Source organism: Mesoplodon bidens (assembly GCF_964165515.1).
Source record: "Mesoplodon bidens genome assembly, chromosome: 1".
NCBI classification, from domain to species: Eukaryota; Metazoa; Chordata; class Mammalia; order Artiodactyla; family Ziphiidae; genus Mesoplodon; species Mesoplodon bidens.
The window spans coordinates 40188241-40209558 of record NC_138176.1 but is presented as its reverse complement, the minus strand read 5'-3'; the positions used below and the strand labels follow the sequence as shown (position 1 = coordinate 40209558).

Genomic DNA, 21318 nt, shown 5'->3' with positions numbered 1-21318 from the left:
ACGGAGTCAGGGGAGAGTTTGCTGCTCTGTATTCTCCACCAGGCCTCCCCCGCCACACAGATTTGAAAAATATACAAGTTTAAATCAAGAGTGCTAGCTGGCTGCACACAGCTTGTAGCCCAGACCCTTAGCTCCCCTCCCAGACGGACAGTGAAACAGGCTCGCAGAAGAGCAAACCGCTGAAGTAAATCATATCTGCATATCCAGAAAGGGCTCAGATGAGAATTTCACCAGCTAAGACTGAGTTGAGGGACCAAGGCTATTGCCATATTTCCCCTCTTGAGGTACTGACAGGCAGAAGCTATCAGTGCAAAAGATATGAAAACACCAGGCTGTTTTCCAAGAACCCTGACAGGCCTCACTCGAGGTTGCTGCCAAGTTCGCTGGTGAAGCTGCACAGAAATATTATGAAACTGCTCTCTTGACCTCAGGCAAATACTAAAGCTTTCAGCTGAACACTGTTGAAAGTGCTTGGGTGTTTTTATGTCTGTGAGGTAGGCATTTTCTGGACCTAACTTGGATGTGGCAGCCCTCTGATAAAACTGACCACAAGAAGGCATAGATTTTCCCTTATTAAAAAAAAAATCCGGGCTTCCCTGGTGGCGCAGTGGTTGAGAGTCCGCCTGCCGATGCAGGGGACACGGGTTCGCGCCCCGATCCCGGAAGATCCCACGTGCCGCGGAGCGGCTGGGCCCGCGAGCCATGGCCGCGGAGCCTGTGTGTCCGGAGCCTGTGCTCCGCAACGGGAGAGGCCACAGCAGTGAGAGGCCCGCGTACAGCAAAAAAAAAAAAAAAAAATCCTATTTAAAGATGTTTAGGGGCTTCCCTGGTGGCGCAGTGGTTGAGAATCTGCCTGCCAATGCAGGGGACTCGGGTTCGAGCCCTGGTCTGGGAAGATCCCACATGATGCAGAGCAACTAGGCCCGTGAGTCACAACTACTGAGCCTGCGCGTCTGGAGCCTGTGCTCCGCAACAAGAGAGGCCGCAATAGTGAGAGGCCCGCGCACCGCGATGAAGAGTGACCCCCGCTTGCCACAACTGGAGCAAGCCCTCGCATAGAAATGAAGACCCAACACAGCCAAAAGTAAATAAATAAATAAATAAATATTAAAAAGATGTTTAACTCAAATAAATGCACAGCAGCAGCATTATTCACAATAACTAAAAGGCAGAAGAAACCCCAGTGTCCACTAACAGATGAACGAATAAATAAAATGTGGTATATACATACAATGGAATATTGTTCAGCCTTAAGAAGGAAATTCTGATATAAGCTACAATATGGATGAACCCTGAAAACATTATGCTAAGTGAAATAAGCCACATACAAGGACAAATGCTGTATGATTTCACTTAAATGAGGTCCCTAGAGGAGTCACATTCATAGACAAAGGAAGTAGAATGGTGTTGCCAGGGGCTGGAGTGGGGAGGGAATGGGGAGCTATCATTTAATGGGCACAAAGTTTCAGCGTGGGATGATGAAAAACTTCTGGAGATGGATGGTGATGATGGTCGCACATCAGTGTAAATGCACTTAATGTCACTGAATTGTACGCTCAAAAATGGTTAAAATGGTAAATTTTATGTTATGTATATTTTACTATAATTAAAACAGAATAATACATGAAAAATGTTTGTACTTTTTAAAAGCAAATTATAGATTTGGAACATTCTCAGTCACATCTTAGAAATAGTATATTTTAAACCTATAAAAATAAAATATATATAGATTTCTATGTTTATTTAAGGATCCAGTGAAACTGTCTCCAGTTTCCATACTTGGCCAAAATCCCACCTTTGGTTTCAACATGGAAGGCCAAAGAGCAGAATGCTTTCTTCAAATGTCATTTCTGGCATCCTTGGACTGACATGTGATCAGTGATTGCATTACCACGTAGATTACACATCAGCATGGTGATGTCAGTAATATGAACAAGGCCCATCTTTCAAACAGTCCCTGATAATATCCAAAGATTCATTTCCAAATGTTGGTGAGCATTCCAGATGTAACTCAGAATAAAACTCTCCTCCACCCAAAGGCAAACTACGTGACACCCAAGGGATTTTATCGTGTACTTACACAAGATGTTCAAAGACAGGGTGGATGGCTGGTTATTACATATTTGAAAAGGCTGTTTGAATAAAAGAAAATTCTAACACTGTACTTTGCAGATAACAGCATCGACATAGCATGCTTACTAACAATATCAAAGGGCATGCTTACTGACAACCCAGGGTTGCTTGTGGGGAAAGTAGTCAATTGTTAGGAACTGAGGTGCCTTGAAGGAGCAAACATTTCTCACATATTACCTCTGTAAAGATTCTTTTGTCATTCTTCCCCAGGGGAGATGCTGAAATTGGTGTGCAGGCAGTGAAAGCTGAGATGAAGATGGAGATTTGGAAAACAGCTTTGTTATCTTGAAAGCCAATTACACTACTCCACTGCCACACTTCCAGAGCCCAGGCTTAAGGACGTGTTATTCTCTCAGCTGGTTGTATGAAGCAGCAGTCACAGGCCAAAATATCAGGGAAAAATGTGTATAAGGGCAACGATCTTATTTGTGCTTCTGATATTATCCAGACATATTCTCCTTTGAGCACCACACGAAGCTGGGGTGAGGGATAACTTCAAATGAAACTGCATCATCATCACCAAGGATATCTTATGGTCCAGGAGTTAAAGAGGAGAGAAGTCAGTTATTGGTCAAAAGTTTAGTAAGTTGGAGAGAAACGACCACTTACAGTGTCTCATATTGACAGTTAGCCAAAATAATAATAATAATTCAAAAAACAAACAAATAAATAAATAATTAAATGAGGGCTTCCTTGGTGGCGCAGTGGTTGAGAATCTGCCTGCCAATGCAGGGGACACAGGTTCGAGCCCTGGTCTGGGAAGATCCCACATGCCGCGGAGCAACTAGGCCCGTGAGCCACAACTACTGAGCCTGCGTGTCTAGAGCCTGTGCTCCGCAACAAGAGAGGCCACACACCGTGATGAAGAGTGGCCCCCGCTTGCCACAACTAGAGAAAGCCCTCGCACAGAAACGAAGACCCAACACAGCCATAAATAAATAAATAAATAAATAAATAAATAAATAAATAAATAAATAAATAAATAAATAAATAAATAAAAGAAAAAAATAAAATAAATTAAAAAAATAAAATACATGAATAAAAGCCTTGCTCCTCCCTCCTCCACCTCCTGAAAATCCATATGTACCCAGTATCACAAATGTTCACTACACTGATCATACATGCTAAGAAATTAAGTTCTTATACCATAATGCCAAACTCTATTATGATTTTAATAATAGCATTACTAATAACTTTTATAAAATTTCAGATTTATACTTGTATCCTAGAAGTCAATTCTAGAACTGCTGAGATTTAGCTTTGGCAATACTATTCCTTTTAAGATTTGGTTAAAATAATACTATTTTACTATTCGGGTGCACATCTAATATTTACAGAAAAAAAGATGGGAGGTATATACATCAAAACAATAGTGGTGGGGCTTCCCTGGTGGTTTAGTGGTTAAGAATCCACCTGCCAATGCAGGGGACATGGGTCCAAGCCCTGGTCCAGGAAGATCCCACATGCCATGGAGCAACTAAGCCTGTGCGTCGTAACTATTGAGCCTGTGCTCTAGAGTCCACGAGCCACAACTACTGAGCCCATGAGCCACGTCTACTGAGCCCGTGTGCCACAACTACTGAAGCCCGCGTGCCTAGAGCCCGTGCTCCGCAACGAGAAGCCACCGCAATGAGAAGCCCGTGCACCAAAACGAGGAGTAGCCCCCACTCGCCACAACTAGAGGAAGCCCACGCACAGCAACGAAGACCCAAGACCCAACGCAGAAAAAAATAAAATAAATTTTAAAAAAAAGAAAAAGGGCTTCCCTGGTGACGCAGTGGTTGAGAGTCCGCCTGCCGTTGCAGGGGACACGGGTTCGGCCCCGGTCCGGGAAGATGCCACATGCCGCAGAGCGGCTGGGCCCGTGAGCCATGGCCGCTGAGCCTGCGTGTCTGGAGCCTGTGCTCCGCAATGGGAGAGGCCACAACAGTGAGAGGCCCGCGTAAGGCAAAAAAAAAAAAAAAAAAAAAAAAGGAAAAGAAAAAAACCAATAGTGGTTATCCCGCAAGCACGCAGCGTAGCAATAGATAGATAGATAGATAGATAAATAAATAAATAAATTTTTAAAAAGCCAAAATTTAGGTTAAAAGGCAAATAAACGCCGCGAGGCCTTGAACAGTCAGCCCAGGCCATGCACTGCCTGTCTCCAGGAGGTGCCCTCAAGTGGACTCTGACGTCAGCGGTGCCCCCGGCAATCCCACCCTTCCTCAGGGTCCAGATCAAACCCGCCCTCCCCAGGGACTGCCTTCCTGAACATTTTAGCCAAAATTCTCGAGTCCCAGTCACTAGTACACGCAGCATGAGACCGCAGTGCATTGTCATGGGGCCCATCTCTCCACTGCTCTCTCTAGAGAGGGGCTCCTGACAGCAGAGCCGCATGTCGTCTTCCTGTGTGGATCCCAGGAACTAACATGGCTGGCACACGGTAGAAGATCCCAAAGTTGGCTAAGAACACAGCCCTTACACACGCTTGCCAAACTCTGCCAACACCAGTTCAACTTGGTCTCCATACTGTGACAGGCGGCCAGGCTAGCAGAGACGGTGGTTCATTTCTTCTTCCTCAAGAAATCTGCTGCCCTTTTGCCTTTGAAGGAATTAAGCTTTCTTGATGTTTTGTGGGGTCACCGATTTGAAATGCATGTGGTTTTTAACGCAGACCTGCTTGGAAGGGCCCTCGTTATGGTGACCAGGAATGGCCATGCTGTTGCCTAGTGGAAAAGATGTCCATGGGACAGGCAAGACACGCAGATTCCAGTCCCGGCTTCGCCAGGCTCCAAGAAAGGATTTAAACTAGATGGTTTCTAAGAATGAAGCACTACTCCACGTGGCTGCAAACACCACACATGACAACAAGTCAGGGGCCCAAGTCAGAAGGATGTGAGGCCCACAAGAGGCGACAGTGAACAAGAGGCAATTCCAGCTGAGCTGGTGACAAGGCTTGTGGTGACTACAGCACTGAGGACAGAAGTCAGGACGTAGGGCGGGAATGTCCCCCACTCCCAAAATGACTGTGCCTCCACCACCCTTCCCCCCGCAGAGCCTCGAGCTGCAGGGGAGAAAGGAAGACAGTTAGACAGTAAGGCAGTGTCAGTACCACATCTCAGTGACTTACTTCAAGCTTTCTAGGAAATCAGTGATTTCAGGTCAGGGATGTAGCCAGTAACAAGTATACAGAGACATACCTGATTGGACTTCACAGGTGGTTGAACGTGCCTGTTAAGGAGTCACTGTTTTTGGAGTCCTCCTATGAGTATTTATAAAACTTTATGAGAAAGTCAATATGGCTTGACTATGTTCCTAGTAGACTGTACGCTAACTGAGGGCAGGAAACATCTGCCTAGCTCATCACTCTGTCACCAGAGTCCAGCAGGGCTCCTGGCTCACAGTAGGCACCCAACTAGTATTTTCTGAATAATTTATTTTTTACAAAGGCAGTATGTAACTTTTTGTACATAACAATGTTTTCTGAACAACTTTCTATGAACATTATTTTTTAGGGTTGCCAAGTATTCCATTATTTGGATATATGTCATTTGTTTAACCAACCCCCAATTGTTGTATACTTAGGTTTTCAACTTTTCACTATGACAAACAGCTCTGGGATGAATAATGGTCTTAATTATTTCTTAAAATAAACCCCAAGAAGTAGAATTGCTGGATCAAATAGTAGGTCAGTATCAATGCCCTCCCTCTTAAAAGCTACCCTCCGTACCCTCATCTTGAAGGACAATTGTCATGAACTTTATTACTTACGTAAACTATTATGGACTTCTCAAGCAGAGGAATCTCCTAAAACAGGTACCTTTGACATCAACAGCTAAAGTCCTAGACTGTCCTTTCCAGACCTATGGTCAGTGCCCATCAGACTCAGAAATATGAGAAGCATCATCTGCTCAAGCGGTCTTCTGCTCTCTTCCTGAGACCCAGTCTTCTCCTTCTGCTGAGTGGATGACAAAACCACATTGCAGCCTCACATACACCTCGCCCACTCTCTCCCACTGAGTTGGCTGGTCTTCCATGATGCCAGCTTTATCATTTTGCTTCTCTTTTTTCTCAGAGGAATAACTGAATGTGTCCCACCAAAAGACACAGAAATGGCAAGTCCCAGATAAGTGCACCGAGGCTCTCGGCCTGTGTCTGCCCCTCGCTTTAGGCAAATCACATCACGTTAGTTCCTCTACAAAGGGGACAGACAGCAAAAAAGAGAAGCCCTCAATGGCCCAATTCTATCTTTTCATCCACTTTCATAAAAATAAACCTTTCAGGGACTTCCCTGGCAGTTCCGCTGCAGGGGGCACAGGTTCCATCCCTGGTCAGGGAACCAAGATCCCGCGGGCCGTGCGGCCTAAATAAATAAATAAATAAATAAACATTTCAGAGCTCTTCCTGGTGGATTTAATGAAAGCTTTAGACACTCTCACCAGAAAAATGCACACACCTAGAATGATAAACTGGATTTCAATGGCTTCATGAAACCCATCCATGGACCCTAGTAAGAACCCCTGGGCCACTCCTCGGGCCTTCAAACAAACGGTGAAAAGGAGGCCTGAGATATTCCTGGGGGTGTTCATACCACCTTGTCTCTGTCTCTAAAATCAAAGGGAGGGAAAAGCCAGCCATGATCAGGGCCCCGATGGAAACCTGGAACCCAGCCCAGCACAACTGCTGCTAACTCTGCAGGGCCTTTCAAAGGAACTCAGGTGTCACTACACAAACAGCAGCAGTTCTGCAAATGTCAAATGACCGACCGTGTGCGCGGGGGCAGAGCTGTTACACGGCTCGCTGAGGCTCTGCCTCCTGACCGCCTGGCGGGCCTCACATTTGTTGACTTGACTGTCCTGTCCGCCCCCTCACCAAGAAAACTCCAGGTGCATGGACACTTTGCTTTGTCCACACCTGTATACTCAGCCTCATCCAAGTCAGAAATGCTGGTCCCAGTGAGTCTGGAGGCGCATGCTGGAGACTGAGGCCACCACGAAGACTTTCACAGAGAGCTATGACACACATGGGCCATTCTGTGCACTTGGGATCTTAGGGTGCAGAGACCAAACTCGCAGCCAGGAGAACAGGGACAGGCTCTGGGATAAGATCAGGAAGAAACGTAAGGGATCGGATGAGAGACCACGTGATAAAAATCTCAACAACACACGGCCACAAACTTGGGGACAGATGGACAGTCCCAGGGCACCATCTCTAAGTCTCGCTCACGGTCCACCTAGTCAAGTGAACGGTCAACACGCTGGCCAGGGAGCGGAAGGGAAACTGGAAACTATCCCCTCCCTCTTAGACGGGAATCCTCTGCTGCCACTTCCCAAGGTCACCTCCGCAGGCACATACCAAGGGCCTTCAGAAGGACAACACTGCGACGTAGCGCTTATTATCCCCATTTCGCACAAGAGAAAGCCAGTGGCCCAAAAGGATGGCCACACGTGTCCCCACTTGCTCTCTCGGTCTCAGGTGACCAGAGCAGCCTGGCTCGGGCTGAAGGCCATGGATCACCCCACGCAGGTGTTTCTCTCAGGACACCCTTTTGATCCCAGCACGCCGCCCATCGGGCCGTCCTCTCCTCTTCCACCCACCCAGCCCGTCCCTCTCCCTCCTGATTTCCTTGGGAGCAATGAACTCCTCCCTTCTGGCCTCAGGCCGATGGGCACCCCACCCCCTTTTCAGACTTTGACCCAAACCCTCAGCCTGTGTTTGCGGGAAGGGTAAAAGCGGCTCCCTTCCCCCCAGCTGCTCTTTCTCTCCCCTTGGTGTTGTCCCCAGCCTCCGCTCCTGCCCCCACAGCTGGAGGGGGGATCCGCTTCAGCTGCCCCTCCCCCGCTCCTTCGGGGGATGGTTTCTCGAGGTCCCTCTCCGCCTCTCTGCTCCCCGGACCTTTGCTCCCAGCCCTAACCTTCCCCTGACCTGTGACTCGGGAGCTCGGTCCGGATCCTGAGCGTTACCCACCCCACCGCACAACCTCAGGCTGATCGCCCCTTACGGTCTCTCCTTCTGTCATCCATCCTAACCTCCTTCCCGGATTCACACAGTACGCCTGTGACTAAAACACTGAACAGCCCACACTGTGCACCTGTAATAGAGACAGCCTGCCAGGAGGAGCATCAATCACAAGCTGGAAAATACCACAGTGAAGAATCAACCGTTTGCTGCTGTTTCTAGAAAGTGGTTTGGACATGCAACTAACAGGATTGGGGAAGGCGGTTCTGAAATAAGATTCTTTTTTATTAACAAGAGAATAAACGACTGATGAAATGTAGTTCATGAGCCCCTCTTTTCAGGTGTCCCCTAGTCACAGATGTGGGCACCAGGTGACTATGCGTCAGCTAATCCAAACTCTCCACTTACAGATAAGGAAGCCTAGGCCCAAGTTTGCCAAGATCACAGTGTTGGCACTATGCCTTAGCTTGCATGGTACTTGCAAGGGTATTAAGGAAAGGGGGGAAGAGAGAAGGGGAGGGAAGAGGGAAGGAGGAAAGTGAGAAGGGCAAACCACTGAAAACAAAACTGAAAGTGGAATTTAGCACTTTGCCAAAACTTAAGGGCAAATCAAACCTTGCTTTTAATAAAGAATCTTTCTTTTAAAAGCTGATGTACCTTAAAGATAGAAAGGCATTAATCTTCTGCAGGTTTTACATTCCTAGGAAAGAGCGAAAAATTAGCCACAGTTGTCAAAGACAAAACAAGTAAACTAGAATGTGCCCCTCTGACCTCCTAAGTGGTTTGGAAGGGCACTTCCAGCTCTGGATTCTTACAGTGCCCATGTGCCCAGACTCCTCTCTGCGGTCAGAATTCCCTCCCTCAAAATGGAAATCCCAAAACCAAAAGAAAGAAGAAAACAAAGCCGGAATACACGAGTTCCAGTTCCACCTGTGCTAGCCTATGGTGTTAGTCACCTTGTCGTGTGCGCTGTCACACAGGGAGCCGGGAGCAGGCCACCTCCCCGTCCAGCGCTCCCGCCCCACCCCAGCCTGCTTGGTGTGCAGCTGCCGCACTGCACCCACTACTTGGTCATGACATTTATCCGTGGACATGTCTGTCTCCCCCACTGACCCCTCAGGAACCCAGACCCCATCTCACTCGTCTCTATATCCCCAGGCCTAACAGGGGTCTGGCCCATAACAGACCCTCACCGTGTGTTCACTCCCTGCTGCTGTGAACCCCTGGCTGAGTAGGTCTGGCATATATGCTCAGGCCTGTCTGCCCTCCCCAGTCTTCCCTTGGCCCTCCCCCATTCTCTCTGCCCTGCCACGTCCCTTCACCAAGCACACAAGCTAATCCCGGCTACTGGGGTCACAGGAGAGCCGCGACAACTGGCACAGGGAAAATCTGGAACAGTTCTTCCTAGATACAATTGACTTGTAATCCTAAGGTAATCCTAAGTCCCCATTTCCTACAAAACCTTTCAATTCTAAAAATTTCTAATTCCTCAGTTTTATGTGTAACATTCTTCAGATGGGGGAAGTGCAGTCTCAATTGCACAACAGAAAACTCTGGCTGGAGTAACAGTGGACCGCACTTGGTGAGGGCTTCCTGTGTGTGAGGCTGTGTTAAATTTGGACACACGGTAGCTATTTTACCTCACAACAGCTTGAGACAGGTACACAGCCCTTCTTTTTCTTCTCTTTTCTTTGTTTTTTTTAAGTGCCTTCCTACAAACAGATAGTTTTCTACTACAATTAGCCCAGTCAAATAAGATTAGCTTCTGTCTCTCTACCGTCAGGCTATGTATCTTTATACACTTTTAATTTCTCTGTGCCTAAATTTTCCCATGGGGTTAAACAGTGGACACAAAGCCTTTTTTGTGCCTATGGCAGGGAGTGGGGAAGGTGGAAAATAGCAAAATAAAAACAAATCAGGCGGGACTTCCCTGAGGGCTCAGTGGTTAAGAATCCACCTGCCAATGCAGGGGACATGGGTTCAAGCCCTGGTCCAGGAAGATCCCACATGTCGCGGAGTAACTAAACCCGTGTGCCACAACTACTAAGCCCGAGCTCTAGAGCCTGCGAGCCACAACTACTGAAGCCCGCGTGCCTACAGCTCATGCTCTGCAACAAGAGAAGCCACCGCAATGAGAAGCCCGTACACCAGGACAAAGAGTAGCCCCCGCTCAACGCAATTAGAGAAAGCCCGCGCGCAGGAACAAAGACCCAACACAGCCATAAATAAATAAATAAATAAACAAAAACGAAATCAGTTCATCTTCCTAAGGCGGGATGCATTGATGGCAGTTTATGCTTCTAATAAATCTTGACTTGCATTTCCAAATTTTCTCTCCATCCCGGGTTATCATCCATCTAACCCATGTCACAAACACTGGCAAGAACAGAAAGCAATTTCTGCGCTGCCCTGACTCAGACATCCCTCTGCTGGCGTAGATAAACAGGACCGTGTGAGTTCAGTTTTTATTTCATGAGGTGGACAATGTTTAAAATTTCTCAATCTGAAATCATCTCACCTGACTGTAACTAGAAGTAGGAGCCGCTGGCTCTTCAATGACATGAGTATTGCTTATGGAAGTGGTTCTCAAAGAGGGGTCCCAGGCCAGCAGAATCAGCATCATCTTGTCCTGGGACATGTAAACAACTAGGTCCCACCCCAAGCTACTTGCCTCAAAAACTCTGGTGGGAATGGGCCCAGCACAGAGTGTTTTAACAAGACTCCAGGTGATTCTAATATCTGTTGAAATTTGAGAAATATCAACGTAGGCTGAGAAACCTCCAAGGTCATGGGAATGCCCTGCTGGGCTAACAGGTGCTTCACAATTCTAGGTAACTACAATGGCACCCCACCAACAGCACTTACTCTGGTAATTTTTGTCAACAGGCAAAGGCCCCAAACACTAAACTCCTTCAGGGCCCTCCTACTTTGTTGGGCAAATTTCTCGTGCCCCACTCTCCTCATCTCTAAAAAGGGATAATAATAACATGCCTCTTACAGAACTGTCCGAAAGGGAAAAGGCCAAAAGGGAAAAGGCCGAAAGGGAAAAGGCTTAGACAGTGTCTGGCATGTGGTTCATCCTCAACAAGTGTGAATCCCTATGATTACTACACCTTTGCCAAAAGGTCTAATCAGAACTAGGAATACAGCAAAATAAAACCTGCTTCCTGCATGCTGATGTGAAAATTAATAAAGGGAAACCTCACTAAAATGGAGTCAGAAGGCCTGAAGGGGGAGTGCTCATGCAGTACCACTGGATATTAATTTCAGGAAGAATTGTCAATTACACACCCTAACAGAAGAATCATCAATGGGAAAGAATCACCAATTACAGGCCCCAACAGGAAAAGAGGTACACTGCATCTCCCCAAGAAATCGACTACCCCAGCAACTTAGCCAATGAGAAACCGTCATCACCCTCAACCCTCACCTTTTTCCAATGGACTTTCCTTCAAAACAACCCTTTCCAACTTCCTCCTTTTTCTCTATAAAATAACATTATTCTCCTTTGTTTGTTGGGCTTGCCTATAACTTTTGCCATGGCTTACTTGTCCTGAATTGCAGTTCTCTGCTATTCCCAAATAAACCCACTTTTGCCAGTAAAATAACCATAATTTTTAAGGTCAACACTAGCCACCTGACTGCAGACATGCAGGACCAAGAGACAGCACCTGGCTTCATTGTCTGTCAAGCATTTACTTGCTCAGTCTACAACCGAGCGCCCACCACATGCCCGGCAACCTGCAGAAAAAGAATTCTCTCTCCAGTACTGTGCCTCCAACAGTCTTTCTGGACATCCAACAACTCTGGGGCATAAGGCCTCAAATACCTCATGGGAGATAACGGGAGGAACGCAATGAATATTAACAAAAGTAGTCATAAGAACAGCTAACATTTATATTGTGATTACCTTGTGCCATGAACTAAGCATGTGACAAAGGTTAACTTACAGTCCTCAACCTCTGAGGTACCTGCTGTTATGAGACCCACAAATGAGGATTAGGGAAACTGAGGCACATAAGGTTTACATAACTTCTCTAAGGTCCTACAGCTCCTAAATGGTAAGGCCAAGACCTGAACCCAGGACCAGTGCTCTTAACCTCTATATTATATGACAGAGAGCTGTTAGTTACCTAGGTATCTACTAGCCACTTGTTGTCACTGTTTCCAAAGCAATGATTTTTAAGACACTTAAATTTAGGCACACAATCCACTGTCATGGAGTTCAATACTAGGCTCCCAAAGCCCTGGACAGAAATGCTAATTATACTTGGTTTCTCAGGCCCCTTCATTCCCCTCTAATCTAATTCTACTCAAGTCAAGTCAAAGTCTCACAGACTGGACAGCTACATGTGACAGAATGAAATTAGAACATACTCTAATACCATATACAAAAATAAACTCAAAATGGATTTAAGACCTAAATGTGAGACCAGAGACTATAAAACTCCTAGAGGAGAACATAGGCAAAACACTCTTTGACATATATCTCAGCAATATATTTTTGGATCTGTCTCCTAGAATAATGGAAATAAAACAAAAATAAATAAATCGGGCCTAATTAAACTTAAAAGCTTTTGCACAGCAAAGGAAACCATAAACAAAATGAAAAGACCACCTATGGACTATGAGAAAAATATTTGCAAAGGATGCTACCAACAAGGGATTAATTTCCAAAATATACAAACAGCTCATACAGCTTAATATCAAAAAACAAACAACCCTATCAAAAAATGGGCAGAAGACCTAAAGAGACATTTCTCCAAAGAAGACATACAGACATACAAGCACATGAAAAGATGCTCAATATAGCTAATTATTAGAGAAATGCAAATCAAAACTACAATGAGGTATGACCTCACACCAGTCAGAACAGTCATCATTAAAAAGTCCACAAATAATAAATGCTAGAGAGGGTGGGGAGAAAAGTGAACCCTCCTACACTATTGGTGGGAATATAAATTGGTAGAGCCACTATGGAGAACAGTATGGAGATTCCTTAAAAAACTAAATATAGGGCTTCCCTGGTGGCGCAGTGGTTAAGAATCCGCCTGCCAATGCAGGGGACACGGGTTCGAGCCCTGGTCTGGGAAGATCCCACATGTCGCGGAGCAACTAAGCCTGTGCGCCACAACTACTGAGTCTGTGCTCTAGAGCCTATGAGCCACAACTACTGAGCCTGCATGCTGCAACTACCAAAGCCCATGTGCCTACAGCCCGTGCTCCACAACAAGAGAAGCCACTGCAATGAGAAGCCCGTGCACCGCAACGAAGAGTAGCCCCCGCTCGCCGCAGCTAGGGAAAGCTGGCACGCAGCAACAAAGACCCAACACAGCCAAAAATAAATAAATTTATTTTTAAAAAAAACTAAATATAGAGTTACCATATGGTCCAGCAACCCCACTCCTGGGCATATCCGGAGAAAACTCTAATTCGAAAAGATACATGCACCCCAATGTTCACTGCAGCACTATTCACAACAGCTAAGACATGGAAGCAGCCTAAATGTCCATTGACAGATGAATGGGTAAAGAAGATGTGATATGTGTGTGTGTGTGTGTGTGTGTGTGTGTGTGTGTGTGTGTGTATATATATACATATATATATATACAATGGAAATATTAGCCATAAAAAAAGAATGAAATGCCATTTGTAGCAACAAGGATGCACCTAGAGATTATCATACTAAGTGAAGTAAGTCAGACAAAGACAATTATCATATAACATCATTTATAAGTGGAATCTTAAAAAATGATGCAAATGAACTTATTTACAAAACAGAAATAGACTCACAGACATAGAAAACAAACTTACAGTTACCAGAGGGGATAGCAGTGGGGGGCAGGAGAGGGGGAGATAAATTAGGAGTTTGGGATTAACATATAAACACTACTATATATAAAGTAGGTAAACAACAAGGATCTTCTGTATAACACAGGGAGCTATATTCAGTATATTGTAATAACATAATGGAAAACAATCTGAAAAAATATATATATACATATGTATGTATAACTGAATCACTGTGCTGTACACTTGAAACTAACACAACATGACAGATTAACTATACTTCAATTAAAAGAAAAAAAAAACTCTCACAGAACAGCATTTCTCCCTACTCATAACTCCCCTGGTACCACACCACTTAACCTTAATTATAAGCCATCTGTCACATAGAGTTCTCTGTTTCTTATATATTGGTCTTTTCTTCCCTACTGGACTGTAACATTCTTTGGAAGTATCCATACTTTCTGTGAAACCCCACAAAATTAGGTAGAAGCATGGACTTACATGTATAGAATTGGAGAGTGTTACACAGTTAATTGGTTGGCTTATTCATTTTGCTTTTTCTGACACTTCTTTATCAATCCCTAAGAAGTAGAATAAAAGTATGACGTTTTTGCTATTGAAAGCCAGCATTATGGGAGGTGTTACACCAACATTTACTGAGCAGCAAATGTTTCAAGATTTGTACTCCCTGCCTCTCCTACATTATCTCATTTAAAGGCCTCAGCAGCTCAGCAGCCTTGTAGAGGAGGCTGCTGGGATATAGCTTGAGGAAGGAGGAACCTGGGGCCACCAAAGGTGAGAACTTGCCCGGTGTCACTCAAGGTCAGTGAATGGAGAACAGAGATTGAAACAACATCTGTCCCCCAAGCCCCTACGCTCTGCCTTCCTCTAAGGTTCAGACTAAAAAGCCCAAGCTCAAATTCTCCTCGAAACAACACATTACTTTTGTAAAAACTGTTGTGACAGAGAAAATTTTAAACTCTATTATATGTCATTAAAAAAAGATGGGGCAACCATGTTCATGGATAGAATTACAACATTAAGAAGGAAGAAGTGTCAATTCTCCCCCATGTTAGACTATACATTCAATGCAGTGCCAATCACATTTCCAAGACTTTGTTGAGAATTTGACAAGCATTCCAAAATGTATATGGAAGAAAAAGGATCTACAAATAACTAAGTTCTGAAAAAGAAGAGCAAAGGAGGGACTCACCCTGCCATATAAGACACACTGCAGAGCTATAATAATAAAAATAATTTGGCACAGAAATAGATGACTGGGACAGAATAGAGAACTTAAACCCTGTGAGGAATCTCAAAATCTGAAAATGCAAACTAACCGATTTGTGGCAGAAGGCAGACCAGTGGTTGCCTGGGCCTGGGGACAAAGGGAGGGATGGAAGGCAAATGGGAAGTTTTAGGGTGAGGGAAATGCTCTGGATCTTGACTGTGTGTTTTCACAAGTGTGCACATCTGTCAAAATTCATTAGATTGTACACTTTAAATGTACAGGTGAAGTGTACCATACATAAATTATAACTCAATAAAGTAGAAAAAAATAGATTCATGTGCATGTGGGAACCTGATGTATGATAGAGGTGGCTCCACATTCATCCCTAAAATACTAGGGGAAAATTACACTGGTTAAAGATTTTGGGAAAACTGGCTCACAAAATGGAAAGGAAAAAATAACACCAGATTCCTTCCGTATACCGCGTATTAAGATGAACCTCAAACAGATTACAGCCCTCACTGTGAAAGGTAAAAGCAGCAAGTTGACAGAAGAAAATATAGAATATATTTGTAATCTTGGGGTAAGGAAGAACACCTTAAGATTCCTAATCTACAAAAGGCAAAAATTAATGGCATTGGGCTATATCAAAATTTAAAATTTCTGAAAGTTACCACTGATAAAGTTAATAGACAGCAGAATGAGATTAATATCTAGGATATTTAAGACATCTGCAAATCAATACATTAGAAAAACAGACTAAAGCCAGTCAAAGAAATTGTAATAGCTAACAAATATATTAAAAGATGCTCTATTACATAAGTTCACATTAAAACAATAAGAAGCCATCAAATACTGGTAAAATTAGAAGGATGGTTAGTATCAACCTCTAAGGAGTATGTGGTGAATTAGGAGTGCTTTATGCACTGCTGTGCGAGTGTCAACCAGTCCAGCAACACTGGAGACTAATTTGGCAGTATTTAGTAAAAACAGGTGTGTTTGTTCTCTTTTACCCAGCCCTCCCACTCTTGGGTAGATACCCTTAGAGCAGTGCTCCTCAAACTTTCCTATGCACCAGAGTCTCCAGGCTGGATGTGCTAAAACACAAACTGATGGGGTCTGCCCCAGGGTTTCTGATTCAGGAGGTCTAGGTTAGGTCCTGAGCACCTACAAGTCTAACAGTTCCCAGGTGAGGCTGATGCTGCTCGGTATGGACCCCTGTAAGAACCACTACCCTAGAGATATTCTCACAGGCATCATTAAGAATGCTGCAGGATATTCCTTCATCACAGCTTTGCTCATGGTAGCAGGAGTGGAGGTGACCTAAGTGTGCATCATTAGAAAAATGGGTAAGTAAAATTAGTGGGTACGTAGCAGGCCAGCCGTAAAAAGCAGCAGTCATAGCAATGCACTGGATAAACCTATACTAACATAGATCTCTCAAATAAAATGTTGAATGAAATTCTTTTGACTTTTATGAATGTCTGAAAATTTCCCTAACAAAAGTTTTAATATTGAATGGAAAAGCAACCGAATAAAAACATAGCAGCACAGCACTACTTACCGGAACTGAAAACATGCACACAAGAACACAACATCTTTAACAAGGATAGAGACATACCCAAGAACATCCAACACAAGAGAGGAAGCTCCTCTGACGGAGAGGGGAATGAGAGTGGGAAAGAAGGAAAAAAACAAAACAAGAAAGGGGCTTTGCACAGGGAGACCTTATGCCAAAAACTGAAGCATGTTAACTCAACCCTCAGCACCAGTAAGTCTCAAAGGTGAAAACTACCTCACCTATATTTACACACAATGGTTGCTCCAGTGAAAGCCCCCAGAAGCTTTGCAGGCTAAGGAGTCAGATCACCTTGCCATGAGAGAGGGAAGGGGAATCTTCCTGAAATACAAGCTTGGGGTGATTTCAGGCCCCCAGAATTCAACCTGCTACTGAGCCCTGGACTTTCCCTGTGTGACATATTAGTATTTATAAAGAAGCTGGGATGCTTAGCTTTTGGCAAAGAGTGTATGTGTCTACGTCTGTGTCTGTGTCTCTTGTCAGAGTGTGTGTGCACGTGTGGGTCTGCAGATTAGTGTGTGGCTATGTGTGTGTGTGTGGTGTGTGTATCTGTGGAGGGAAAGAGGACTACGGAGGGGAGCACAGCACTCCAGCACAGACCGAGCCACACCTGTTGATCAGCCATTCGATTCTGTTTTACTGAAACCAGAAGTCACAGTCACAAAACCAAGCCACCTTCCTGGCCCCACCCACCCTTCTCTTCCCTTTTCTTCACCCTCTCCTCCCCGACATCCAACGCTGCTTCCTAATTGCCCCATCTAAATATACTCCTCTGGTGACTGGGTAGCTAGCTTATTAAAGTGACACACTTTACAGCCAAAATTCTTGGGATGTGGTAGGAGACGATAAATGACCATTTATGTTCCTGACCAAAAGCCTTAACAGAAAAGTCCAAAATCTTTAAGACCGGGTATGCCTTACCAGTTCTTCCAGAAGAGACTGCTGTGGCTACAGCTACCATACAAAAAAGGCAAAGAGAGAGCCAACGACAATCTGTCATGCCCCCCACAAGGTCATGCTGGCCACAGCTTTTTAGGACCATCGAACAGTTTATCATATGAAGTGGTGGAAAAGTGTATGGGACGATGAAAAAAGAAAGGTCAGCACTACTAAAATTTATGTGAGAAAATGCAGCAGCTTTAAGAAAGCAAGCTTCTGGCAGCAGCTTTAAGTAAACGAGCCCATGCCAGGAAAGTATGTCTTTAGGGGAAGAAGAAAGAGCTTAACAACTGGAGGAAGGCACAGAATAGCAAAGGCAAAATGCAGAATGAGCTGGACAAACATTCAGGCCTCCCTCAAAGATGGGCCAGGTTATCCCCCTGTGCAAACAAGCCAGAATTTTTATTCCCAAAACACTGTTTTGTCTCTCCTATGGCAGCACTTTTCATTGGATGATAAAGGCTTAGGAATTCTACAGTTTTCCTGAAATATTTTGTATAAAATGAAGTTTTGTAAAAAAAAAAAAAAAAAAAAAAAGCGTATTTTCAAGAGGGAGGGGATATGGAAACATATGTATACGTATAACTGATTCACTTTGTTATAAAGCAGAAACTAACACACCATTGTAAAGCAATTATACTCCAATAAAGATGTAAAAAAAAAGCGTATTTGATATGCAGCCAGAGCACTTTTTAATTTAAAAAAATGTATAATGGTTATATGTAGGAGTCTTCTAGGTTTTCATGAGATATGTTAGCAAAACAAGCTTATGTTTTTTCAGTTGACATGCAGGATCTGTCACAATTTGAAAATTAAGGGACTTAACCAGGAAAAAAGTAAAAGGGTTGAGGCTTCAAGCTAACTAAGGTCAACATAGGCAATTTTGACGTATGAAAACATACAAAATTCTTTAAACGTCAAAACTTACCAACAAGCTTCTAATACGAAAAATTCTTTAAATTTCAGCTGAATGAGTATCTACAAGTTAGGCACTGCTCAAGATGCTAGAGATTCTCCAATGAATAAGACATTGCTTTAATAACTGTGTCCCTTTAATGTCATTTATCCATCCCTTGAATTAATTTTTAATGCTTTCTGATGTTTGAAATAGCTCACTACCAGCAATGAAAAGCTGCAGAAATACATCTTACTATTTTACTAAAAATGTAAATTTCTAATCTCTGAAGCAGAAATAGAAGGAAAAGACTTTCTCTGCTTTACATATTGCTATCATTTTCTGACATTAATTACTTAAACTGTGCATGGTGGCAGCTGCCACTTCCTGCTATCCAACGGGTCACAGAACTGGAGAGATTCAAAAACATGCTAGATAGTTTAAGAGAGACAGGCAAGGAACCCAAAACACCAAGGCCTCCTGCCATATACAGAAAGCAAGATAAGGAAAGTGAGCTGCTCTAGGCAGAAGAGTCTCCTGGAGATTCCCCTGAAGCTGCTGCCGCTTGATCGCTGGCTTGCTGGCTTGCTTGGCCAAGGTATGGCTTCAGGGCTGGAAGGCTGCCACCTGCTGAATCACCAAACATCCCTGGGCTTCCCTTGGAGCACTGACCAGACGGGGACCCATCCCCCGCCAGGCTTCTCCCGTGAACACCTTCCTCCCCGAACCAATGAAACGCCTAGCCCTCTCCCCTTCCGCACAAGCCAAAACAGCCAACCAACCTCGTTATGTCTGGGCAGCCCTAGGCAACTCCCATCGCGTCGCTACGTCACCAGTCCCACTCCTCTCTTTCTGTCCACTCGGTACCCCCCGAATGTTCAAGCCCCAGTGCCAGGAAGCGTGGGGAGTTCACAGCACACCATGACGGGCACTTGCCACTTCCACACCCAGGCAGCCAACCCCAAACACCCCCAAGTCCGCAAGCAAAATAACCTGTCCAAACAGCTCTAAAGGTCCAGCAAGGTAAATGTCAAGGGAGCTAGAACAGTAAGCAGGCCCCATAACATAGAAAACAAACTTCCCTTTCAGAAAGCAGCCTTCACTCTTGGTTTCGTTAGTGTGTACTGCTGAAGTCGGTACTATCTGAAGGTGAAAAGAAGCATCTGAGAAGCACCTGCATGGGTTCTCTTCACTCCCTTCGGCCCTGGCAACCCTCATCCGGATTTTTACTTGACACTCCCAAGACGGAAACAAGCTTTAACCAGAACGCGCCAGTCTGAATCCGTTAGCTGGACCAGGACACCCTACCCGGTCCACCAGAAGAAGCAGAAAGCCCGAGTCTGGGTTAAGAAGGTGGGAGAAACAGCCGCTGTTGTCGCTGCTCTGCCCTTGACACGTCGCCTCGGAACCGCGGAGACCCCTCACTCACGTGAAGGGCCGCGCCTGGAGGGAATGTCCAGTCCCAGGCTGCGCTGATGCCTCCTCCAGGCCTTACCTGTAAACACGCTCACCCGTGGGGGCAGCCCCGCGGGGTGTCAGCGCCACCCCCAACCTGGAGGCTGTTAAGTGGCCTGCGGAGGTGGGGCTCGCCCCGCAGGGAAAGGGCTCCCACCTGTTATGTTGTCCGGGGACATCGAGGCGGGGCGGGGAGGGTACCCGAAACCCAGGGCGCCTGGCCGGCTGCGATCGGACGCAGAGGTACCAACTGTCACGCCGCCACCCGGGAGGTGGGGGTAGGGCCGTGATTTGGGGTCGGACCCTGCGGGTCTCCGGACCCCCACCGCGCCACTGCCCGAAGGCTCCTCGCCTCGCGGTTCTTCGGCCCCTCCACCGTCTGCTCGCCCCAAACCGACAGTAGGCAGCCTTCCAGCCCGCATGCAAGACCTCTGAAAAGGTGCCCACTGACGCCTCCGCCTTTCTCCCTGCCTCAACTTGGTCCGGGAGCCCCGCAGGCTGCCCGCCCGCTCGGAGCCCCGAGCCCGGCCGCGGGACCACCACCCCCGCGCCCACCCCTCCCCTGGCGCGGTGGCGGGGGGCGGGAGTGCCCGCCAGGTACGCGCGAGGCAAGGCGCTGGCTGCGCTCACGCCCCCTCGCCCCGGGGCTGCCCGCACACCTTTCCCAGCGTCAGGCCAGGCCCGGGAGGGGGGTGTCCGATCGGCCCCCGGCGACCGGCTCTCTCCCGCCGCGGACTTGCACGGACTCACTTGCACCGGAGTCGCGGCAGCCGCCAGAATTCCGCTCGCCGAGCCCCCCGCCGCGGGATGAAATCCGGGGCAGGGCAGAGTTGGAGCTCCGCACCCGGATCGCGCTGTCAGGCCGGCTCGCCGGTCGCAAGGGGAGAGCAGCCGGCCCTTCCCGCTCCCGTCCTGGCCCCCGCCGACGCCGCCACCGCCGCTGCCCCGGCCGCTGCCTAGCTGGTGCGAACGCTTCCGACTTGCCACAGCGAGCCTCCCCGGCTGCCGAGCATGCCCAGTCCGCTGCACGAGCCGGCCCAGCTACCCGCGCGACGCAAATCCGCTCCTCCGGGTGTTCGCTGCGGCCAGGAGGGCGGGGCGGGCGGGCGGGGTCTGCGGGGAGCTCATCCCAGGACCCAGCGGGACCCGAGCCAGACTGCGCACCTAGGGGCTGGCGAGGCTTGGCGCCCTGTTATTTTACTTTCAAGTAATTGGAAGCTCGGGAGGCGGACGTGTTCCCCAACGACGAGAAAGGCCAGCTTGCACATTTTTAGGGTGCCGTTTAGTCAGGCCGGACGGGAGCCGAGTTTTACGGTCGGAGGCAGTATACCATTTGGGGCAGAGCCGGAGAGTTGA

At 46.4% G+C, this 21318-nt stretch overlaps 1 protein-coding gene across 4 annotated transcripts in view; it reads right to left on the bottom strand.

Moving 5' to 3' along the window:
• Positions 1-20952, bottom strand: part of SGMS1 (sphingomyelin synthase 1) — a 292102-nt gene extending 271150 nt beyond the window's left edge. For all 4 annotated transcript variants that reach the window (XM_081223542.1, XM_081223545.1, XM_081223543.1 and 1 more), the window contains exon 1: positions 20713-20952. The gene's annotated coding sequence lies outside the window, so the exon portion shown is untranslated. The remainder of the gene's footprint in view (positions 1-20712) is intronic.
• Between the last annotated feature and the right edge of the window lie 366 nt (positions 20953-21318).